The sequence below is a fragment of the Bombina bombina genome, chromosome 3, assembly GCF_027579735.1.
Source record: "Bombina bombina isolate aBomBom1 chromosome 3, aBomBom1.pri, whole genome shotgun sequence".
Classification (NCBI taxonomy): Eukaryota; Metazoa; Chordata; class Amphibia; order Anura; family Bombinatoridae; genus Bombina; species Bombina bombina.
The window spans coordinates 286,689,583-286,708,547 of record NC_069501.1 but is presented as its reverse complement, the minus strand read 5'-3'; positions in this window follow the sequence as shown (position 1 = coordinate 286,708,547).

Sequence of the window (18,965 nt, the reverse complement as noted above, 5' to 3'; positions counted from 1 at the left end):
CTCCCAAAATACCCCCCCCCTAACCTTCAATAAACTACCAATAGCCCTTAAAGGGCCTTTTGTAGGGCATTGACCTAAGTTAAACAGCTCTTTTACCTATTTTACGTTAAAAACTTACTAAGTCCCCACCCAACCAGCCCCCCAAAATAAAAAACCTAACTTCAAAAGCTCTCATCCTATTGGCTGATTTGAATTTGAAGAATCAAATCAGCCAATAGGAATGCAAGGTGCGCCATTTTGAAACGGGTACCTTGAATTCAACTTCAGTGTATAGCGGTGACCGTATGAAGAGGACGCTCCGCGCAGAATATCTTCGCCTTCCAGGATAGCTCTGCTCCGCGCCGCCGGGATGAAGATAGAAAACCTCCCCGAGATGGATGAAGGTGTCGCCGCTTGGATGAAGACTTCTTGCCGGCCTGGATGAAGATGGATGTCCGGACTTCAGAAACCGTGAGTAGATTTTCTGGGGTTAGTGTTAGTTTTTTTGTTTTTTTTGGGGGTGGGTTTTTTTAGATTAGGGCTTTAGGCACTTATTATTATTTTTTTATTATTATCGGTTATTTGTAGAGCGCCAACAGATTCCGCAGCGCTATAAACAAAGGGGGAGTAAAACAAAACAATTATAGGGTAGAGGGCCCTGCCAAGAGTTGCACTGTTGTAGTCAGCTCTTAAGAAGGTGATCTACAAACAGCTGGACTCTTAGGCTTACATGCTAAGGGGGTTCAGGGGATTGCAGTGGAGGAGAGGAACTGGTATTAGGAAAGGTTAGCGTAGGTTGTATGCGTCCCTGAACAGTAGAGTCTTTAGGGAGCACTTGAAGCTTTTAAAACTAGAAGAGAGTCTTGTGGAGCGAGGTAGAGAGTTCCACAAGATGCGAGCCAGTCTGGAGAAGTCCTGTAAACGGGAGTGTGATGAGGTGACAAGAGAGGAGGAGAGTAGGAGGTCATGAGTAGAGCGAAGGGGACGGGAGGGAGAGTATCTGGAGACAAGGTCTGAGATGTAGGGGGGAGCAGTGCAGTTGAGGGCTTTGTATGTAATAGTGAGATTTTTGTGTTTATCCTAGAGGCAAGAGGAAGCCAGTGAAGGGATTGGCAGAGAGGCGCAGCAGATGAAGAGCGACGTGTAAGGAAGATGAGTCTGGCAGAGGCATTCATTATGGATTGTAAAGGAGCTAGGCGGCAGGTGGGGAGACCAGAGAGGACAGAGTTGCAGTAATCAAGGCAGGAAAGAATGAGAGAGTGGATTAAAATCTTAGTTGTGTCTTGTGTAAGGAAGTGTCTAATTTTAGAGATGTTTTTAAGGGGGAAGCGGCAGGCTGTAGCCAAGGACTGAATGTGAGGAGTGAAGGAAAGATCTGAGTCAAATGTGACCCCGAGACATCGGGCATGCGGGGTAGGGGTAATGATGGAGTTGTCGACAGTTATAGAGATATTGGGGGTGGAGATTTTGGAAGAAGGGGGGAAAATGAGGAGCTCAGTTTTGGAGAGATTTAGAGGTAGTGAGAGGACATCCAGGAAGAGATATGAGAAAGACAGTTAGTGACACGGGCTAGCAAGGAAGGAGATAGTTCTGGTGCAGAGAAGTAGATTTGGGTGTCATCGGCATACAAATGATATTGGAAACCATGGGACTTAATTAGGGAGCCTAGTGATGATGTATAGATTGAGAAGAGAAGGGGACCGAGGACAGAGCCTTGCGGTACTCAGAAAGAAAGTGGTGACGGGGCAGAGGAGGCCCCAGAGAAGGCTACACTGAAGGTACGGTTTGACAGGTAGGAAGAGAGCCATGAAAGGGCTGTGTCACAGATGCCGAAGGATTGGAGGGTTTGGAGCAAAAGAGGGTGGTCAACAGTGTCAGAGGCTGCGGACAGATCAAGGAGGATAAGCAGAGAGAAGTGGCCTTTTGATTTAGCTGTAAGTAGGTCGTTGGTGACCTTAACAATAGCTGTCTCAGTGGAGTGATAGGGACGAAATCCAGATTGCAGCGGGTCAAGAAGGGAGTTTAGCATAAGGAAATGGGATAGGCGTGCATATACCAGTTTTTCGAGAAGCTTTGAAGCAAGAGGGAGGAGGGAAATAGGGCGGTAGTTGGATGGGGAGGTAGGATCAAGGGAAGGTTTTTTGAGGATAGGTGTGACCAGTGCATGTTTCATCGATGAGGGAAATGTACCAGTGCTGAGGGAGAGGTTGAAAATGTGTGTTAGTATAGGGGTAAGGATAGCAGAGAGAGAGGGGAGCAGCTGTGATGGGATAGAGTCAAGGGGACAGGTAGTGAGGTGAGAGCGCAGTATAAGTGCTGAAACTTCTTCCTCAGTAACAGGGGAGAATGAACTAAGTTTCAGGTTATGAGGGTTGTGGTTGAGTGAGAGTATTTGAGGGGGGGGGAGAGAATGGAATTATGTTGAGAGCTGATTTCATGTCTGATGGAATCAATTTTGTTAATGAAGTGACTGGCAAAGTCTTGAGCTGACAGAGAAGTTGTATTAGGAAATGGGGGAGGGCGGAGGAGAGTATTGAAAGTGGAGAACAGACGTTTTGGGTTTGAAGAAAGATTAGAGATAAGAGTAGAGAAGTAGTGTTGCTTGTGGAGATTAAGGGCAGAGTAGTAGGAGTTCAAGATGAATTTGTAATGAAGAAAATCAGCTGAACTCCGTGATTTTCTCGAATGCCGTTCAGCAGTATGGGAACATCTGCATAGGTACCGTGTCAGAGGAGTATGCCAGGGCTGGGGATGAGTGTGTGATTTCCGAGCAGTAGTAAGAGGGGCGAGATTGTCAAGGACGGATATAAGGGTGGAATTATAGTGGCAGATAGATTGTTCAGGGCAGGAAAAGGAGGAGAAGGATGAGAGGAGCGGTTTAAGGGAATTAGCAAGTTGTTGCTGATCTAAAGACCTAATGCTTCTGTGAAGTTTGGTGTGAGGAGTAGAAGGTGGGAGAGTTGTAGGAAGGGATGATATGTTGCAGGTAAGGAGATGGTGGTCAGAAAGAGGAAAAGGGGAGTTTGAGAAGTTTGAGAGAGTGCATCGATAGCTAAAGATCAGGTCAAGAGAGTGACCGTCTTTGTGAGTGGGAGAATCAGTCCATTGTGACCGACCGAAAGAGGAAGTGAGTTGCAGAAGTTGTTTAGCGGATGAGGCAGTGGGATTGTTAATGGGGATGTTGAAGTCGCCAAGAATGAGGGCAGGGGTGTCTGAGGAAAGGAAATAGGGTAGCCAGGCAGCCAAGTGATCTAAAAATTGAGTTGCGGAGCCAGGGGGTCGGTATATGACTGCAACACGTACAGAGAGAGGGGAGAATAAGCGAATCATGTGGGTTTCAAATGAGGGAAAAGTGAGGGAAGAGATAGCGTGTATTTGTTGAAAGGTGCAATGAGAGGAAAGTAAAATACCTACACCACCTCCTTGTCTATTACCAGACCTAGGAGTGTGGCTGAAGTGGAGACCCCCATGTGACAGAGTAGCAGTGGATGCAGTGTCTAGGGGAGAGAGCCAGGTTTCGTTAGGGCCAGAAGGTTGAGGGAGTGGGAGATGAAGAGGTCATGTATAGAAGTGAGTTTGTTGCAAACAGAGCAAGAGTTCCAGAGTGCACAAGTGAAAGGGGTAGTGGCTTTAGATGCAAGAGGAATGTGAGTAAGGTGTGCAGAGTTTTGTTTTCTGAGTCTATGGGATGGTACACATGGATGTGCACGGCTTGTCAGTGGTTGGGGACCAGGATTAGGGGAGATGTCACCAGCAGTAAGTAGAAGCAAGAGGGAGAGTGACATGAGATGAGATACAGATTTGCAGTAGTGAGACTGCTTTTGAGATGAGCTGCAGGGGGTAGAGAGAGTGTTTAGGAATAGGTAAAGTTCATGAGTAGAAAAGTAAGGTGAGTTTAAGAGAGATGGGCTAATGAACAGTGCAGGTGGAGAGGGAGAAGGAGTAATTGAATAGTGTAGTTTGTTATAGAGACAAAGGGTAGCAAAAGGAATATGAATATATTGAGCATAAGACACAGAATTACTGTAACAATTGCATAAGGGAACAAAAAGTATATGAAACATAATATAATAAAAGTACTGTGTATTCTATGGGGTTAAGGGAATGGAAGGATGTGCTGATCAGTGTTTGCACCTGTCATTTCAGGAGAGTGAAAGTTGTGTGGGAGACTATCTATAAATGAGGAAATGAGCTTGGGGTGGGTGGGGTGAGGGGTAGGGTGGGAGGGAAGCTGTTTTCCAGAAGGCTACCTGTAGTAAGTTAGATGGCAATTGAAGCAGTTGAGTGAAAAAGTCTGTGGGTTTTTTTCTGTGTTCTGAGAGAGCACTTATAAAAGAGCTGAATGCCCTTTTAAGGGCAATGCCCATACAAATGCCCCTTTAGGGGCAATGGGTAGCTTAGGATTTTTTAGAGTTAGTTTTTATTATTTTGGGGGGTTGGTTGGGTGGGGGGGGTTTACTTTTAGAGGGGACTTAGTAATCTTTTAAGGTAAAAGTTAATAAGTTTAATATAGTGTTTGCGATGTGGGAGGGTGGCTGTTTTGGGGTTAATAGGTAGTTTATGGGTGTTAGTGTACTTTATAACATTTTAATTATGAGTTTTGTGAAACATTTTTGTTTCGCAAAATCCATAACTACTGGTCTCACATGGCGGTATGGATCGTGTAGGTATAGGCTGTAACGCAAGCATTTTAGCCGGACCGCACAACTTGTAATACGGCGCTATGGAAAAACCCACACTCAAACTTAATTTTTTATAGTGCGGAATGGACGTTGCTTTACAGGCTAAAATGCTTGCGGTATAGCTATACCGCCGAGACTCGTAATATGCGTTCCTGGCCATTCCAGCGTAATGGCCAATTTTTCAGCGTTAATAGCCGTATCGCAAAACTCATAATCTAGCCCATTGTGCGCTAACTAGACATGAAAATATTAATAGTTCCCATTCCAATGTTCTTTACATGTTTTCATCTATTTTACAGCAAAGAGCTCCAGTGCATATTTATCTCTATGTTAAAACTCTCTGCAGTACTTTTTTTTTCTTCAAACACCTGAGACCTCATATCTTTGAGCCCTTATAATAACACTATTCGATAAAATGTATTAAAAACATATTGCCCAAAAAAGTTGTAAATGTAACTGTATTTATAATGTATTTATGATGCGTTTTGTGACACTTTTTTGTCTCGCGTAGCAGTAAATTCTGAGGTTGCGGTATTCATTCTAGCGTAAATAGCAATTCCGCTCATGCGTTTGCATTTACTTTCAACTTGTAATATGAGCGCTCCTTCCGACGCATGCAAACAACATTAATAAACCTGATATCGCTTGTGCAAAACGGTTAGCGTGCCACTCCTAATCTGGCTCTTAGTTGGGTAATACTGACTGGTGAGCTTCCATTTTACAGTAGTAAAACTCCAGAAGACTCTGTTGGGACATCTGCAGGAATCTGATGGTAGATGTTTGTTTTTAATCTTTTGGCAGCAGGAATTTAAATGATCTGTGCTAAAGATTGGTGTCAGAATTGATACTGTGCGCAAATTTTGACATTTGTCTGCCAAAAAGTAACAGGGCCTGTTGATGTAAAGCTCTCTGCCAGTCCCAAGGTCCTTCAAACAATGTTATAAAGACACATTTTAGCTTGATCTATGTATGATGAGTTCCGTATCTGAAGGAGCGACACATACATCACAATCTCATGCTAAAAAAACCTCAAAGATTTTGCATGATATCTCCATGCTGGTGAGGTTTTGATTATCGGTTTTGTCATAGAGTATGTGCTGAGTTAGAGCTACAGTTGGATTCATTATTGAGGCTCATTTATTTTGCTGCACATGTTATTCCCATAAAATGAATCCTGCATTTAGAGGCTTAGCTCTTCTAATAACCAGGTATGAGAAAATATTTGATAATTTTTTTCACCTTTTTCATGTGATTTAATATATATTTGTTTACATCCTCCCATATACAGTCCAGCTTTGCATCTGTTCACAGATGCAGTTGGGTTTGCAGATTGCCCTATTTTGATAGGATGCGCACAAAATTATGTCCCATGGACTGACTAACCGGGAGCCTAATGCTCTGGAGCTTTTCCCATTATAGTAGTATGGAGCTCAGCTCTCATTTCAAGCTGGCAAACCACTAGATTCAATAAAACCAATTTGTGAAACTAATATCTTTCAGAAATGCTTGGCACAACTCAAAAATTACAGAATTCAAAGAGGTTTGTACCCACATCTTGTTGCAGCTACAGGATAACAGTTACACTCAATTATAATCAATGAAGCACCTATCTCGTACAACACTTGAGTCATAACATTAATTTTACTGTCCTCCATGTGCCGGGAAACCACAATTACATTGTAGAGTTAATGGTATGGAGTAGGTATTGTCCAGTCTTGTTGCAGAGCATTGATTGGTGGATATGGCCTTGCTCCATCAATCTAGCAAGGTTTATGCCACCACTAGCTTAATTGGCAGAATCTTTGCAATTCACAGAGGGTAGGTTTCAGGCATTTGTCAGATGTTAGTGGAGTGGCTTACTTCAAAATTTTTGGCAAAAAGTGTAGCTTTAAATGATTTAAAATGGCAGTGGTGGCTTTTACTTTAAAATATTGTGATTGTTGGACCTGACTAAGGGACTGATTATTAAAAACGTGCATGTGTGGAGATAAATATCACAAAAACTTTTTTTGAGGATTATATTATATTGTAGTTGAGCTTTAGAGAATTGGGCACCAAAAGTATTATGAGAGTGATGGGACTGTGAGAGAATGATTGTAAGAGCAGAAAGGCTCAGTGATCATACTTGGCTGAACCAATAGTGTCCAGGACTTTGCCTCACAGGCTTATTAGGGTGCTGTTCTCTTGGTTGTAGTTGGGAAGGGGTAGTGACTCCTCTTGTAGTGAGCCACAATACTTTATTAGTTGCAATTAGAGTTTCTTGATGTTAATACAGATATCTTTTTTATTCTTTTCTTTTATATAAGTTGCCAGTAATTATTTATTGTAAACTAGTATCTACTAAATTCTTTAAAGTAACTAGAGACAACTTCAAAAGAATCATTAACAGATGAAACAGGAATCTCTCTGGTAAACATTGTTAAAATTAAATGATTACTCATTTGAGCAAGTGTCATGACAGTTTAAGGGAAATATAATTTATGAGGTAACTAATGTTCTATGGCACGGATATCACCACTAATTTTGTAATTTTAGAAACGTCTTATCTCCTGTTTCTGCCGAGCCTAAAGGCTCGCACGGAATCAGGGAGAATTGGCCAAATTCGGCAAAAATAATTTGACCCCTAAGTGCGGTTTGTTTTACCTTTGCTTCATGCTATACCAGAATACAAGCGCGTATGTAGATGAAACACGAGAAGTTCTAAATCTCGTGATAATTGAATACAAAATTTCAGTTAAAAAAATTGGGAGATTTGTCACGCTAGTTAACACTCAATAAAATGTCAATTGTGGAAAAAACTATCAAGATCACAATGGAGTATTTGTATTTGCTTTATTCCACTGTTTCCATGACAGTAAAAGTATTATTAGTGTTAAAAAGTGTATATACTGTGTCAAAATAGTTATTGTTTTTACAAAAAATTGTGATCTAGAGGGCCGACGAAGTGAAATGTAATGTGTGATATTTAAAATTAAAGGATTTAGTTAAATAGTAGACAAAAGAATAGTCAAAAGTTCTGTTCCAAGGGTCAGTATTCAGTAATATCAGTCCCCAGATCAAGGTAAAAGCAGGGATGAGGCTTGAGGCACAAGTCATGAGGTAAGTAGGGATCAAACCCAGGAATGCAATGCAGAGGCAAAAACATTTGGACCTCCATAGAATAACTAAGCACCAGACTTGAGTCAGTAGAGGACATTTAACACCTTCCCCATAGATTTTGGTGCCAAAACCACTGCAGGGTCACTTCCAACATCCAGGTCACAAATAACTCTACCTTTAGAAAAGGAATCATAGTCATTGTTAGAATATTGCAGCTCCTGTGTGCAAAACTTAGAGCGGCTCTCCAGAATCTGTTCAGGCACCAACATGGCCTTAGCGCACACTGCGTTAACTCAAGCGCTAAACCTCCTTACTTCAACACAGCCCTGAGATCCGGATCTACCAATTATCCTGACAGTGTGATCCTAGACTCGACTAGGACATGTAAGAGTAACGTGGTCCCTACCACCCTTAGGTCAAAGCTTAACAACTTTGATTTAACATAGGCTTCTTAAAACATGGAACATATATAACAGTTGAATAGGTAAGGGAGGGACACTGAGACAGAGCACCCAACTGGGAGAAATAAAAAAAAAAAGCTGGGTGACTAGGAGCTCTGCATTATACATAGTTTTTTTATTTTGATATCTATAGGAAAGGGGCTAAACCCTAGAAACTTTTATAGGGACATACAAGTATAACGTTTTTATTGAGTTCTCAGTAAAATACAATAATTAGATCCTTAATGCAAAAAAATGCAATTATATATATATATATATATATACAAAAGTAGAAGCATAGAGACAAGACCTGGTGTTGATCCCTGTAGTCCCACGCCACAAAAGCCAGCACACGAGATTTAAGCAACACACCTTCCTTTAATACAAAGCATAACGTTTCAGCTCCCACTGGAGCCTTGTTCACATGCAATAATTCATCACGATAGATCAGGCATATTACAACATACACAAGAAAAACCCTTATATACCCCCACCCACCAATCGGAAAGCCACATAAAAAACCGCCAAACACAAAGCTAATTGATACAGCTGTGTGTCAAGCGTGTCAAACCTGGACCGCAAGCCAAAATGCGTGTCCATGGTAACCTGCTCGTGGGTATAATGCTACTGCGCATGCGCGCTTGACGGAATAGTGCGCGCGTACGCAGTGACGACATGGCGTCAGAACTGGTTGTCATGGTGACCCCAAGCAACATATGCTAGAACAGCGGAACAACACGCTACTAAAGAGAAATAATGTATACACGTCAACGCATTCATGTATGGGCACCAGGGCAACACAGCGCATTACACACCTCATTAAACTAAAGATCTAATATTGATCGTTGCCATAAACATATGTTAATAGACACATGCCTAGTAAATGACAAGAACAGGTCAGAATAACTATAGGATACACAAAAAAATGTGAATTACATCCGATTGGACAGTGAAATTAACTTATTTATATCAATTTTAAAACATGTTGTTTTACTAATTGCTAGCCACTTATATGGTTATGAGTATCAGATCTGTTACTTAAATGGGCTATATCATGCCACTAGTATATTCCAATTAGGAATTAAAAGTAATTTAGATCATTCATATATTTATCAAAAGCACATAGTGACTAACAAGAGAAAAACTAAAATATATATACAAAATTTTGCAGCGTGTATCTAGGGTATGGTAGGAACATCAATAATGAGATGAGAAGAGACCCACAGTCATTTATAGAAGCAACTATAGTCAATGGACATATTTAAGCCACGAGGTGCTATAGTGTCAAGTCGGTAGATCCACCGTGATTCCATTTTTAGTAGAGCCTTGGCTCGATCTCCCCCACGTCTATTTTTCGGTACGTGGTCAATTAGAATGGTCCTCAATGAAGAGATAGAATGTCCAGCTTGTGCACAGTGGCGTGCCACCGGTTGGTCAGAGGTGCCTTTTTCCAAAGCCAATCGAATGGCTGTCTTATGGTTGGCCAACCTCTCTCTAAATGATGTGATTGTTTTGCCCACATAATACAGTGAACATGGGCAAATGATCACATAGATAACATAATCCGAAGTGCAAGTGAGCCGATGACGTATCTGGAAGGTTTGATTTGTGTGTGGGTGATGAAACTTATTTCCAATGATCATTCCATTACAAGTGATGCAATTTCCACATCTATAACATCCCTTCTTCTTAGGGGGTAACCAAGTTTGACTTTGGTAACTGGTAATGGGATCAGTCTTCATCAGTATATCACGAAGATTGCGCGCCCTCTTATACACCAATCTTGGCGGCGGTGTTACTCCAAATGGTAATGTGGTGTCAGTTGACACAATCGGCCAGTGTTGCTTAATTATGTCTTGTACTCTTCGTGAAGCTGGGGTGTACGTAGTAATGAAATTCATCCGTTGTTCGACCGGCTTGAGTGGTTTTGTTAGCAATGATTGTTGGCTGAGTGCTAATGCTTTATCACCTTGTTCTTTAATCAGCGATTCAGGATAGCCTCTGTCGATAAATTTTTGTGCCATTGCTTCTAGTTGAGCCTTCTTGTGGGTCTCCTCGGTGTTATTGCGTACAACACGCAGGAGTTGAGATGAGCTTACCCCCTTTTTTTGAAAGGATGGATGAAAACTATTATAGTGTAAAGTTGAGTTTTTGTCAGTAGGTTTGTTATATAATGTTGTGAAGAGTCTAATGCCAGATGGTGTATCCTTCGTATAGATCTCAAGGTCCAAAAAATGGATACCTTTGTCATTACAGTCCATCTTGAACCGTACAGTAGAATCAAGACTATTAAGATTATTAAACCAAGAGGTTAAAGACTCTTTGTCACCCCTCCATATCATGAAAACATCATCAATGTAGCGCTTGAAGAACCTGATGGAGCCCCGCTCAGCAAAAAAGATATGCTCCCGTTCATACATCGACATATATATATTTGCATAGGAAGGGGCCATGTTAGACCCCATGGCTGTTCCAAGTACTTGCAAATAAAAGGTGTTCTCAAATCGGAAGTAGTTTTTTGCTAAGCAGAGCTCCAAAAGCTCCAACAAGAACTCCACTGGTGGGCCACAGTAGTAAGAATTACCTGATAGGATTCTCCTGACCATCTCCATCCCATGTGAATGAGGGATAATGGTGTATAAATTCACAACATCCAATGTGACTAAAATGTCACCCACCTGTATATCATTCATCTGGGATAGAAGATGTATAAGTTCAGAAGAGTCCCTCAGGTAGGAATCAGTCGATTGGACAACAGGTTGCAGGAAGTGATCAATGTATTCAGCGAGAGGCTGGAGAAGCGAGCCCCTCGCCGATACTATTGGACGACCTGGTGGGTTAACCATACTCTTGTGTATTTTGGGCAATAAATACAAAATAGGACTAATAGGGTTCGCAACCGTTAGATAACCAAAGGTGTTCTCATCAATAAACCCTGCATCCAAAGACATACACAAGAGTTTGTCAACCTGTTCTTTAAATTTGGTGGTAGGATTAAATGTCAACTTTCGGTAGGTTATACCATCTTCTAATTGTCTGAGTGCTTCACATCTATACATATGATAATCTAATACCACAATGGCACCGCCCTTGTCGGCTTGTCTAATCACAATGGTGCTATCGTCAGTTAGAGTTTTTAAAGCACTTCTTTCCATTGTGGTGAGATTATCATATGTATTGTTCAAATGAGATTGACTCGCACTGATGTCCGTGTTGACCATACGTGTGAATGTTTTAATCGTTGGGTGAGTAATAGGAGGTTCAAAAGAGCTCCTAACTTTAAATGGTTTAGGTTCATACTCAACACTATTTTTAAAAAACTCTTTGAGTTTTAGTTGCCGTTGAAAACGGTGCAGATCAACACGGATATCAAGTAAATCAGTTTTTGGAGTAGGGATAAATGATAAACCCTTGTTAAGAAGTGAAAGCTCAGCATCAGACAAATTCCGTGAACTCAAATTGTACACTATTGTTTCTTTTTTCGATTTACAACTTTTTTGGTGTTTCCTCCCCCCCCTCCTATAGTGTCTGGATCTGTGGCTGTGGGTAAAGGGGGCCTCTGTGTAGATCTTGTGGATACTCCACTGCCACTATCTATTTTTTGTGAAGTGCTAGTAATTTCACTACCTGAGGACTCACCCCCACTGCTATCAATAGTGTCAAAATTAACACGTTTATTCTTAGAAAACCTGCCCTTTTTATTGTAAGTAGTTTCATTTTTCCCATACAACCATCTGTAAACCTTTCTGTCTCTGTAGTCATTCTCGACCGTGTTATATTTTTTATTTTTAAATGTCAGTAATTCCTGTTTGTATTTGGAAACCTGTGTTGCCAATTTATTCAACCAGTCAGTCTCAGAGTCATTACTTAATATATGTAGGAGTTTGTCTTTAATGAGTGTAATATCATTTTTCACTATCGTTTTTAATCTAGATACTTCTTCAATTACCAAAAGCATTACCAAAAGCATTAGGTCATGTGAGCATTTGTTTAGGATTCCGCACCATGCAGTATATCTTTCAAAATACCATAAAGAAAAGTTTATACCAAGAGGTTTCAGAGTTAAAAATATTCCAACCTTAGGTAGGATTAATATGGATTTCTGCAGGCGCTGGTGCGGAATCCTAAACAAATGCTCACATGACCTAATGCTTTTGGTAATTGAAGAAGTATCTAGATTAAAAACGATAGTGAAAAATGATATTACACTCATTAAAGACAAACTCCTACATATATTAAGTAATGACTCTGAGACTGACTGGTTGAATAAATTGGCAACACAGGTTTCCAAATACAAACAGGAATTACTGACATTTAAAAATAAAAAATATAACACGGTCGAGAATGACTACAGAGACAGAAAGGTTTACAGATGGTTGTATGGGAAAAATGAAACTACTTACAATAAAAAGGGCAGGTTTTCTAAGAATAAACGTGTTAATTTTGACACTATTGATAGCAGTGGGGGTGAGTCCTCAGGTAGTGAAATTACTAGCACTTCACAAAAAATAGATAGTGGCAGTGGAGTATCCACAAGATCTACACAGAGGCCCCCTTTACCCACAGCCACAGATCCAGACACTATAGGAGGGGGGGGAGGAAACACCAAAAAAGTTGTAAATCGAAAAAAGAAACAATAGTGTACAATTTGAGTTCACGGAATTTGTCTGATGCTGAGCTTTCACTTCTTAACAAGGGTTTATCATTTATCCCTACTCCAAAAACTGATTTACTTGATATCCGTGTTGATCTGCACCGTTTTCAACGGCAACTAAAACTCAAAGAGTTTTTTAAAAATAGTGTTGAGTATGAACCTAAACCATTTAAAGTTAGGAGCTCTTTTGAACCTCCTATTACTCACCCAACGATTAAAACATTCACACGTATGGTCAACACGGACATCAGTGCGAGTCAATCTCATTTGAACAATACATATGATAATCTCACCACAATGGAAAGAAGTGCTTTAAAAACTCTAACTGACGATAGCACCATTGTGATTAGACAAGCCGACAAGGGCGGTGCCATTGTGGTATTAGATTATCATATGTATAGATGTGAAGCACTCAGACAATTAGAAGATGGTATAACCTACCGAAAGTTGACATTTAATCCTACCACCAAATTTAAAGAACAGGTTGACAAACTCTTGTGTATGTCTTTGGATGCAGGGTTTATTGATGAGAACACCTTTGGTTATCTAACGGTTGCGAACCCTATTAGTCCTATTTTGTATTTATTGCCCAAAATACACAAGAGTATGGTTAACCCACCAGGTCGTCCAATAGTATCGGCGAGGGGCTCGCTTCTCCAGCCTCTCGCTGAATACATTGATCACTTCCTGCAACCTGTTGTCCAATCGACTGATTCCTACCTGAGGGACTCTTCTGAACTTATACATCTTCTATCCCAGATGAATGATATACAGGTGGGTGACATTTTAGTCACATTGGATGTTGTGAATTTATACACCATTATCCCTCATTCACATGGGATGGAGATGGTCAGGAGAATCCTATCAGGTAATTCTTACTACTGTGGCCCACCAGTGGAGTTCTTGTTGGAGCTTTTGGAGCTCTGCTTAGCAAAAAACTACTTCCGATTTGAGAACACCTTTTATTTGCAAGTACTTGGAACAGCCATGGGGTCTAACATGGCCCCTTCCTATGCAAATATATATATGTCGATGTATGAACGGGAGCATATCTTTTTTGCTGAGCGGGGCTCCATCAGGTTCTTCAAGCGCTACATTGATGATGTTTTCATGATATGGAGGGGTGACAAAGAGTCTTTAACCTCTTGGTTTAATAATCTTAATAGTCTTGATTCTACTGTACGGTTCAAGATGGACTGTAATGACAAAGGTATCCATTTTTTGGACCTTGAGATCTATACGAAGGATACACCATCTGGCATTAGACTCTTCACAACATTATATAACAAACCTACTGACAAAAACTCAACTTTACACTATAATAGTTTTCATCCATCCTTTCAAAAAAAGGGGGTAAGCTCATCTCAACTCCTGCGTGTTGTACGCAATAACACCGAGGAGACCCACAAGAAGGCTCAACTAGAAGCAATGGCACAAAAATTTATCGACAGAGGCTATCCTGAATCGCTGATTAAAGAACAAGGTGATAAAGCATTAGCACTCAGCCAACAATCATTGCTAACAAAACCACTCAAGCCGGTCGAACAACGGATGAATTTCATTACTACGTACACCCCAGCTTCACGAAGAGTACAAGACATAATTAAGCAACACTGGCCGATTGTGTCAACTGACACCACATTACCATTTGGAGTAACACCGCCGCCAAGATTGGTGTATAAGAGGGCGCGCAATCTTCGTGATATACTGATGAAGACTGATCCCATTACCAGTTACCAAAGTCAAACTTGGTTACCCCCTAAGAAGAAGGGATGTTATAGATGTGGAAATTGCATCACTTGTAATGGAATGATCATTGGAAATAAGTTTCATCACCCACACACAAATCAAACCTTCCAGATACGTCATCGGCTCACTTGCACTTCGGATTATGTTATCTATGTGATCATTTGCCCATGTTCACTGTATTATGTGGGCAAAACAATCACATCATTTAGAGAGAGGTTGGCCAACCATAAGACAGCCATTCGATTGGCTTTGGAAAAAGGCACCTCTGACCAACCGGTGGCACGCCACTGTGCACAAGCTGGACATTCTATCTCTTCATTGAGGACCATTCTAATTGACCACGTACCGAAAAATAGACGTGGGGGAGATCGAGCCAAGGCTCTACTAAAAATGGAATCACGGTGGATCTACCGACTTGACACTATAGCACCTCGTGGCTTAAATATGTCCATTGACTATAGTTGCTTCTATAAATGACTGTGGGTCTCTTCTCATCTCATTATTGATGTTCCTACCATACCCTAGATACACGATGCAAAATTTTGTATATATATTTTAGTTTTTCTCTTGTTAGTCACTATGTGCTTTTGATAAATATATGAATGATCTAAATTACTTTTAATTCCTAATTGGAATATACTAGTGGCATGATATAGCCCATTTAAGTAACAGATCTGATACTCATAACCATATAAGTGGCTAGCAATTAGTAAAACAACATGTTTTAAAATTGATATAAATAAGTTAATTTCACTGTCCAATCGGATGTAATTCACATTTTTTTGTGTATCCTATAGTTATTCTGACCTGTTCTTGTCATTTACTAGGCATGTGTCTATTAACATATGTTTATGGCATCGATCAATATTAGATCTTTAGTTTAATGAGGTGTGTAATGCGCTGTGTTGCCCTGGTGCCCATACATGAATGCGTTGACGTGTATACATTATTTCTCTTTAGTAGCGTGTTGTTCCGCTGTTCTAGCATATGTTGCTTGGGGTCACCATGACAACCAGTTCTGACGCCATGTCGTCACTGCGTACGCGCGCACTATTCCGTCAAGCGCGCATGCGCAGTAGCATTATACCCCCGAGCAGGTTACCATGGACACGCATTTTGGCTTGCGGTCCAGGTTTGACACGCTTGACACACAGCTGTATCAATTAGCTTTGTGTTTGGCGGTTTTTTATGTGGCTTTCCGATTGGTGGGTGGGGGTATATAAGGGTTTTTCTTGTGTATGTTGTAATATGCCTGATCTATCGTGATGAATTATTGCATGTGAACAAGGCTCCAGTGGGAGCTGAAACGTTATGCTTTGTATTAAAGGAAGGTGTGTTGCTTAAATCTCGTGTGCTGGCTTTTGTGGCGTGGGACTACAGGGATCAACACCAGGTCTTGTCTCTATGCTTCTACTTTTGTCTACATTTATCTTGGCCGTGCATTCGAGTGGTTGTTACATTGGTGAGTGCTGATCTTTCTTGTAAATATATATATATATATATATATATATGGTTTGAAAGAATACAATCTGTAATTGGCATTGTTATACTATGGGTACAGAACCATGGAAGAACATAATGGTTTACTTGAGACCAAGGGCCTGATATTCAAAAGCGTGCCGCTCAGTTGAGATGATCTAAGATATCTCCTTATTATGAAGAGCTCCCTAAAAATAATGCTAGAAACACAAATTTTAATTTGTAAGATATTTATTTCACTATGCAGGGTTTTGTATGTGAATGAGAGACACCTACATTACAACGCTTAAGTGAAATCCCAAAGATTTTGCACAATTTCTCTCCATGCATGCTGGCGAGTTTTTGAATATCAGGCCCCAAGTATGAGACCAACCTCCTGCTTAGAGTCTTTTTCATAAATCAGAATTTCCATAAAAGGTAGACTCTTTTTATCCTTATGCCTTCAGTACAACCAGACAAACATATTTTCTGAAGTTATCTTCACAAGGGACAGTATACACTCATTTTCTTTTAACTGCATGTAATAGACACTACTATACAGAATAAAATGCACAGATACGGATATAAAAATCCAGTATAAAACTGTTTAAAAACGTACTTAGAAGCTTCCAGTTTAGCTCTGTTGAAAAGGTAGCTGGAAAGCCCACTGCAAGTGGGAAATAAGACACTCCCCCCTCCCCCTTCTTTTGCATATGAAAAGACCCTTTACACAAACAGGAGCAAGCTGGGGTAGGTAGCTGACGGTATTCTCATAAAACTGTGGGGCTTGGTTAGGAGTCTGAAAATCAGAGCAATGTTCTTTAACCCCTTAAGGACCAAGGCCATTTTTCAATTTCTTTCCCTGAAGGACCAGGGTTATTTTTTTTTTTATGTTTGTGTTTAGCTGTAATTTTCCTCTTACTCATTTACTGTACCCATACATATTATATACTGTTTTTCTCGCCATTAAATGGACTTTCTAAAGATACCATTATTTTCATCATCTCTTATCATTTACTTTAAAAAAATGATAAAATATCAGGAGAAAATGGAAAAAAACACACTTTTTCTAACTTTGACCCCCACAATCTGTTACACATCTACAATCACCAAAAAACACCCATGCTAAATAGTTTCTAAATTTTGTCCTGAGTTTAGAAATACCCAATGTTTACATGTTCTTTGTTTTTTTTGCAAGTTATAGGGCCATAAAAACAAGTAGCACTATGCTATTTCCAAACCACTTTTTTTCAAAATTAGCGCTAGTTACATTGGAACACTGATATCTGTCAGGAATCCCTGATTAACCCTTGACATGTATATATTTTTTTTAGAAGACATCCCAAAATATTGATGTAGGCCCATTTTGGTATATTCCATGCCACCATTTCACCACCAAATGCAATCAAATAAAAAAAATTGTTCACTTTTTCCCAAATATTTTCACAAACTTTAGGTTTCTCACTGAATTTATTTACAAACAACTTGTGCAATTATGGCATAAATGGTTGTAAATGCTTCTCTGGGATCCCCTTTGTTCAGAAATAGCAGACATATATGACTGTGGCGTTGCTTTTTGGTAATTAGAAGGCCGCTAAATGCCACTGTGCATCACACGTGTATTATGCCCAGCAGTGAAGGGGTTAATTAGGGAGCATGTAGGGAGCGTCTAGGGTTAATTTTAGCTTTAGTGTAGTAGACAACCCCAAATATTGATCTAGGCCCATCTTGGTATATTTCATGCTACCATTTCACCGCTAAATGCGATCAAATAAAAAAAAAACGTAACATTTTTCACAATTTTAGGTTTCTCACTGAATTTATTTACAAACAACTTTTGCAAGTATGGCATAAATGATTGTAAATGCTTCTCTGGGATCCCCTTTGTTCAGAAATAGCAGACATATATGGCTTTGGCATTGTTTTTTGGTAATTATAAGGCCGCTAAATGTCGCTGCGCACCACACGTGTATTATGCCCAGCAGTGCAGGGGTTAATTAGGTTGTTTGTAGGGATCTTGCAGGGTTAATTTTAGCTTTAGCGTAGAGATCAGCCTCCCACCTGACACATCACACCCCAGGATCCCTCCCAAACAGCTCTCTTCCCTCCCCCATCCCACAATTGTCCCCGCCATCTTAAGTACTGGCAGAAAGTCTGCCAGAACTAAAATAAAAGGTATATTTAAAAAAAATTAAAAAATTGTATAGCATATTTACATATGCAGCTGTGTAGGATCCCCCCTTAGCCCCCAACCTCCCTGATCCCCCCCCCCCCAAACAGCTCTCTTAAACCCTCCACCTCTACCTTACTGGGAGCCATCTTGGGTTCTGGCAGCTGTCTGCCAGTACCCTGTTTGCAAATACAAATTTTTTTTTTTTTTTTTTTTTTTTTTCATTTTTTCTGTAGTGTAGCTTCCCCCCCCACCACAGACCAATCCCCCACCCGCTCCCAGATCCCTTAGATTTACTTTTGTTAGGGATTTTATCCCCCCTTACTGCCACTCATATGAAATGTTTTTGCTGTAGTGTAGCGGTTCCCACCCGCTCCCTCCCTGTGCGCGCTCCCGACAACCATGCCCCCGATCCCGCCCCCCTCTCTTTTCAGTCTTTCATCGATGGCCTCCCACCCGCCTCCCACGGTCAGCTCCCAGCCACCAACGATTGCGGCCATCGATGCCGGTGCAGAGAGGGCCACAGAGTGGCTCTCTCTGCATCGGATGGGGGAAAAATGTTATTGCAGGATGCCTCGATATCGAGGCATCACTGCAATAACCGTAAAGTGGCTGGAAGCGATCAGGATCGCTTCCAGCCGCTTTAATCCCCAAAGTTGTACAGGGTACGTTGCTGGTCTTTAAAGACCAGGTTGTGTGCGACGTACCCTGTACGACTTGTGTCGTTAAGGGGT